We start from the raw sequence: 7,368 nt of genomic DNA on the forward strand, positions 1-7,368 counted from the left end.
AGAAGAACATGTATATATATGTTATCAGAAGGCAAATCCCAAACAACAGCATAATAAGTAGACACATACAAATAAACTGATATAGGATCAAATAACACGGATGCTGCTCTATGACGGGCAGAAACGGTACCTGAGATAACAGCATTTGAGGCCTCTGCCTCGGGTCTGCTAGGGAATGAGTTACACTGGACCCCACCACGTCCAGACTGAGATCCACCTCTCGAACTCTGGGACCCTACTCTACCAACCTGGGATCCACCTCTAGAAACCTGAGAACTACCGCGACCTGATTGAGCACCGCCCCTCTGTGAAGTACCACCTCACCACCGGACAATGTCAAATTCCTCTGAGATCAATAATCCTGCTTGGATCGGGGAAATATCCTAAAAATATGCCCAAGCTCTCTACATGCAAAACAGCCCTGAGAGGGCGAAGGCTGATAAACTGAAGCTAAAGACCCAGCTGAAACAACCCTCAGCTTGACTGGGCGGTGGATTTACCGGGGACGAATGGTAGTTTAATTTGTATCCAGTAGACAGGGTTGTTTCAACCAGGTCGTCAGCTTTAGTTTATCAGCCTCCGCCCTCTCGGGGCTGTTTTGCATATAGAGAGCTTGGGCATATTACTAGGAGATGTCCCCGATCCAGGGGAGATTATCGGTCTCAGGGGACTCTGACATTGTCTGGTACCAATTAAACTACCGTTCGCTCCTGATAAATCCACCGCAGCAGTGGTATCGCTATAGTGGTCGTCTGACCGCTGTAGCGGGCTGCATCTTTTTCCAACTTTGTTGAAATTTTTCTTTTTGTGATCATAACTCGAAATCCTGCCTCCTGTGGTGTAAGGTCCAGGAGCGTGATTATTACCTCACCCCATGCCGTTCGGGGATGAATGATAGTTTAATTGGTATCTGGTCTAACGACCCGCCCTGTTATATCCTGTATTTTTTTTACGTCGGATTATTTGTAAGTTGAGGTGGGGCCCACACATCGAGATTTTTTTTGGACATCTGAAAAGTCATATGAATCACATATGTGAAGTTAAACACAACTCAAGAAGGACCCTTGAGCCAAATCAAAGTGGAAGTCCTCCAAACGAATATTTTTAAGAAAACGTTTTCGGGTGATCTGACTTTTAGGGGCAAAAACGGTATTATAAGTTTGGAATTTGGAAAAATACCAAGAAATAGAAGTTGTAGATAATTGAATTAGCTTTCCAACCATAAGTCGTGGGTTCTTAGGTGACGTCGGTGCAAGGAGATATGGACGTTTTAAGGTCGAAAGGTCAGTGGGCTAGGCCCAACTCGGGATCAACCGAGTTGGCCCAAAAAAAAAATGAATGAAATTAAGGCCCAACCCATAGTGTGGCCGGCCATGGCTAGAAAAATAAGGAAAAAAAAGATCCAAGCCCAAGTAGAATTAATCATGTGATAAATGGATAAAATGCCACTTAATTATCCAAAAATCCCATAGAATCTTCAAGAAAAATTGAGAAGGAGAAAAACAAAGAAACAAGAGCAAGAACATAAGGGCCATACGGCCATGCTCTTAAAATTTTGTCCCTTTGAATCTTTCTCCAAAAATTATTTTCTTGTGGTATTTCTACTAATTCAAGGGTCCTTTACAACTTGGTGTAATTATTTTGGAAGAAAGAACACTTGTTTCTTCAAGTTGACAACTTGGTCAAGTGAAGAAGATTGTAGAAAAAGGTAAGAATTAATCCCTTTTTATTATGTTATGAAGGTTGGTTTATGTTGTAGTATGTAGAAATGAGTAGAATTTATGGAAATATGGAAGTTTACAAAGTGGGTGTGCATAAATGTAAGTGGACATATATGTATATTGTTGTATAAATAATATGAGTTGAATTTTATGTTGTATTCTAGTTGTGGTTATGGTGAAATTTATATTGGAAATGGAAGAAAATGGTTCAAGTTGGCATGGAAAATTATTGGAAATAGTTATAGGAAATTATGTGATTTTAATGAAGTTTTTATGTAATTATGGAAGTGGAGTTTTAAATGTGAATTATTATGTTAGTTGGTGAATTTGGAAGGATAATAGTCCATATTGGCATGAAAGATTTAAGTGGTTATGAGAAGTTTTGTGATTTTATGGTAGATTTATGTAATTATGAAAATGAAATTATTAAGGTGCAAATTATGATTATGGTTGATGAAATTGGAAGATGGAAATATGTTATGAATATGTAGATTGAAGATTAGAAGTTTTGGATGGATTATGGTTTTGGTGGAAAGTTTGTATATTTTGTATATCTTGTGAATATTTGGTAGAAATGATATGAAATGCTTCCGAATTATATTGTAATGATCTTGATTAGTAATGAATGTAAAAACATTGAGATTGGTTTTGGAAATGTGAAGTTGGAATGAAAGCTATTGCATTATGTTGGAAAGAAGACTAGTTGTGTTATATTGTGTTTTGTAGTCATGGTTGTTGTCATTGTGTTGATAGTTTGGCCGGGTTGAATTCCCGGATTGTTGTTGATAAAAAAATTGGCTAAGTTGAATTTTGGGGATGGTGTATTTATAGGGGAGATGCTGCCCAAATTTTTGTAGACAAGTATTGGTTAAGATTGAAATCTTAAAGCCTTACAATTAACATTTGGTAATTGTGACCAAATTGTAGATTTTGGCGAACTTGAAACTTGATTTTGGAGACGTGTATGAAGCGGAAAAGGTATGTAAGGCTTCACCCTTCCTTCTATGGCATGTCTTAAACGTAATAAGTTGGGTACGAGCCTCGGGGACAACTCTATTTCCCGGAATCCGCACTTAAAGTTTCCCCGTTTTCATTCAGTAGAATTGAATTAGAAATTGTGTAAAATATTGGAGAAACTTCCTAAACATCTAGAACTGGCATAAATATGACCCGACTACCTTAAAACCCTCACAAGTGACGTCATGAAATATAATGTACGTAAATTTGGTACGCCGCCTCATTTGACCCGAGATGGGCCCATTGTTCCCGGATTTTCCCTATTGCTCTGTTTGACTTATTTTTGAGTAGAATCCAAAGGAAACTTTTGATCCTCGTTCCGATTATCAAACGATAAGTACTGTACCATTCTAATAGAAATATGTATATGTTTATGATATACGTACATGATACCAGTATATGTATATGATAAAAGATTCAGAGCGCTATAGACGCTGATATATGTACATGATGTATGCATATGTATACGGGGAAGATGGGAATAAGGGCAGAGCGTTATACACGCATATCCACCTGATCAGTTGGCATTACATGACATGATATCGTCCCGGACGCGGGATGTGTATTTATGGCTAAATGGATCGGCTGCCGACGCCTCGGCAATATGACATGTTCTATTTTTATATATATATGAACAAGAAAAGATTTTCAACGGAAAGCTAAGCTATGATATGATACGCTATGATACGCTATGCCATGATATGATACACTACGACAAGCTATGCTATGATATGATAAGCTATGCTATGATATGACAAGTTACGCTATGGCATGATACATTATGACACACTATACTATGACATTGACATGATATAACACGACACGACATGCTGTAGTAAGACATGACATTACACGATATAATATGCCATGATAGGACACGATAGGATACGACCTGATATGCCACGATAGGATACGACCCGATATGCCACGATAGGATACGATAGGACACGATACGACAAGATACGACATAATATAAGTTCTATTTTCTACGTTCATGGAGGGGAAACGTTTTTAAAAGGGAAAGACAAGCCATGCATGATAGCCGCCCAAAAAGGGGCCTTCCTATGTACAGGTTACTTTCTTGCCTCGTTATATGTCCTGTGACTCCATGATATTATTAATCGCACTCTATATTATTGCTTGCATTGTCTTCCATGCCTTACATACTCGGTACACTATTCGTACTGACGTCCCTTCTTGTGGACGCTGCGTTTCATGCCGCGCAGGTCAGCAGACAGGTGGACTTGATCCTTAGGAGCTCTACCAGCGGTACTCTACAGTGCTCCAGTTGTTCCGGAGCCTCACTTCCGCGGTACTATTTTGTGTATGTATATTCGGGCACGGCAGTACCCGACCCTTTATATGTATAAGTGTACTATGTCTAGAGGCTCGTAGACAGATATGCCCAGTCAGTCAAGTACAGTTAGATATATGGTGTGTTGGCATTTTAATGTTGTTGTATAAAGTGATAACGAAGTTTACTAGTCTATGTTCATAATGATGCTGCTAATGTTAATGTTAATGTTAAGAAAAAAAATATATATGGCACAGTTCCTACGGCCCGCTGAGAAGTAAAGGTAAAACGATAGATAAGGGGTGCTCGGTACAAGTATCGGGTACTCGTCACGGCCCCTAGTCGGGTCGTGACACGCCCGATCGTTATTTAATACTTCACAAATCCATGCCCAATCTAGGTCTATGATCTTAAATAGTAAGCAGCGTGGGGTGTTTAAAGGATTAATAGTGGGAAAATCTATTTCGAAAGAGTTAAAAGTTGTGGGTCCAAGGCAGGAGATAGCCCGCTATAGCGGCCAAAGGACCGCCGGAGCGCTCCCACTATGGGAAAGCTACGTCCGCTGACGGGCTTGTAGACACATTTTCCGTACTCAGTTTTATATGTCACCCTCTTTTTTAATAAAAGACCCTCAAAGGCTGCTATTAGGTTTTCACAAAAATAAAAAAACCCTTGACATCCAGAGAAGATGCTTTTCCATCATTCTCCACATGTTTACTCACAACTATCACCTCTCATGGATTCGGATAAGGGCTAGGAGGCTGAGTAATTCCTGGAAATTCAAGTAGTTGTTCGTCATCTAGATAGGCTACGGTATACTTGAGTTAGAATTTGATTAGTGAATCGTATACACATTTAGAGTTAATGAGAGATTGCATGATTAGGTCTTCGGACATGGAGTTTAGATGGATGCATTCATAATTTAAAGAAAGTTATATGAAAATAGTAACTAGGGTAACAACGAGCATTAAATTGAGTACTGGGTGCTACTATTGTTGATGTATATGCGTTACGGAATAATAGGAGGAGATATTTGTCGTGGTTAAAAAGGGGTATTTCATTGGTTAGGTTAATTATCCCTAGGTATATTTGATTTCCATATTTATTTTCAAGTATATTGAAATATTCATAGAAAGGCTATAAATCTAAAAGTTACGAATTAGATGTTAGTGTAAATGAGGAGATAAGACTTAATTAATTAGCCTGAGGGAACATGGAATAGGACTTCAGTGACTAGTCAGATAACTAGTATTACTATGGGGATAAGAGGAGCGAATAACTGGGAGTAGATAGGTAAGTTCTTATTGTTGTAATAATCTATGTTAGGAGTCTTGAGGGTCGTTGACTTATCTGCTTATCTTATTGACTTTATACTATGTTGTGTGAACTAATCTTAGTCGACCTATGATGCTTAACAGTACATGTGGTGTACTAATACTACTCTTGCTACATCCTTTTTGGGTGTAGGTATGTTGCAGGTTTAAGTTGAAGTTTCTTCGTGTGGATTACTAGGCATCTTCCTTCAGTCTCGCTTATCTCATTCCAGGCAGAGGGTGGGTCATTTACTTTTTGTTTATCCTTGTGTAATAGAAGATCTTGTACCTGTCTAGACTGGATCCCGGGGAATTTTCAGTCTTCTTATATCAATAACAGAGTCCGTATAAGCATTTACTTTTAAATATTGTGATCATTAAGAAATTATTATTTATAAAACTGGTTGAATATTGGGTTGATTGATAAGGGTTTGCCTACTAGTTAGTAATATGGTAGGTGCCCGCACAACTCGTAAGTTGGGGTCATGACACACCTACGGTGAAGTAGGCCATCAACAACATAGTACTGAGCTGCCTTGGTTCGCAAGGCCAGAGAAGCCTTCGAATCCTCTGGTAACTTTGTAACGACCTGATTAGTCGTTATAGTCTTTTCGGCACTTTTGACCCGAGGTGACAGTTGTTACGCTTCCCAAGATGCTCGAGGTTGATTTTGGGTGACCTTTGGGAAATATTGGCTTGAAGCAAAAAAGAGTTGACTCAAAGTTGACTTTTGGATAAACAGATCTTTTTCAGAAATTCGTCGATTTCAAGAGGTCTGAATGATCATTTAGAACTTGTGCACATATCTGGTTCAATTTCTAATGCACTCGGGTACATTTGGGTCGGGAAGTTAAAGTTGAGGTATCAGGGGTTGACTTGGTCGACGAGACCTCCATTGGGAATTTTAAGGCCACGAGTGCGTTCATAGCGTGTTTTTATGTGTGTTTGTGTATGTGATTTGTGAGAAGATGGCCTCAGGTATTAGTCGGGATTTCAGACTGAGATTGTGTTTATTTTGAGAAATTCTAGTGCTGGTGTTCACCATGGCGGCACTATTACCGTCCCAGCAGCACCATTACCGTCCCAGCGGCACCACCATAGCGGTGGGATGGGATGCTAAAGTGGCCAAGTGTATTGCAGCCCGATAATCTCGGAGGTCTGAGAGGAAGTTAGGGCGGGACCACCGCAGCGGTCCTGCTGCCACCGTATCGGTATCGGGCCTGTTATTTTATTAATTGTGTATTAAAAGCCCTTAATCTCTCATTTATTACTATTCAATAAATTGAGCTATTGGGAGTCATTCTAGGGGATTCTTAGAGAAGATTCTTGGTGGTAAGTCCTTCTAATCTCTTTGCTATTCCATTACCCTTAAATCATCTTAGAATCTCTTTTCCTTGTTAGTTCATTAAGTAATGGAAGATTAAAAGTGGGTTTAATGAATTTTCCTTCTAGGCTTCTAAATCATGAATTGTTGGTTGGGTTGGCTTCTTTAAGCATTGAATTGATGATTAGAATCCTTTATTTCATAATTTCTTCCTAATTAGAGGCTAACTTGTGGAATTGGAAGTCAAGGTTTATACCCAAATTTGGGATTTTTCCTAGAATCCGAAATAGAGTGAATTGTGATTATTCTAGCTTGTGAATGATGGGAATTGATCACCTAGAGGTTTAATTTCATGTTGGGACCTTTAAATCCCTAATTTCACCCTTCTAGTTCATAAACCCTATTCCATAGGTTGAGGATTTGGGTGTTGATAAAAGTAGGGTTTATTTTGATGTTCTCTTTGACTCTAATTCCATGGTTCGAATATGCTTAGACTTCCTTGATCTCGAGGCTCAAAGGAAAGGAAAGGCTAAGGAGTGATTGTTGGTGTTATTGCTGTTCGGCCTTCCAGGTAGGTTACGGTTTACCCTATGGTGAGACTTCATTTAGCGAAGCATATATTTAGATGATATTATCGGAGAAACCATGTAAACTTTCGGGTATGAAGTTGGGTTGGATATTGTCTTAGGTTGGCCCTAT

The 7,368-nt window shown here is 39.1% G+C and overlaps 1 long non-coding RNA gene across 2 annotated transcripts; it reads left to right on the plus strand.

The window, feature by feature from the left end:
- Nucleotides 1-1,575: 1,575 nt before the first annotated feature.
- Nucleotides 1,576-4,260, plus strand: LOC132610779 (uncharacterized). 2 transcript variants are annotated; one of them, XR_009571287.1, is made up of 3 exons: nt 1,576-1,708; nt 2,649-2,699; nt 3,965-4,260. It is a non-coding gene; the product is annotated as an uncharacterized LOC132610779 (long non-coding RNA). The 2 variants fall into 2 exon arrangements; XR_009571288.1 differs by lacking the exon at nt 1,576-1,708 and having other exon boundaries at nt 2,044-2,699.
- Nucleotides 4,261-7,368: the final 3,108 nt, after the last annotated feature.

Source organism: Lycium barbarum, chromosome 9, assembly GCF_019175385.1.
Source record: "Lycium barbarum isolate Lr01 chromosome 9, ASM1917538v2, whole genome shotgun sequence".
In the NCBI taxonomy this organism is placed as follows: Eukaryota; Viridiplantae; Streptophyta; class Magnoliopsida; order Solanales; family Solanaceae; genus Lycium; species Lycium barbarum.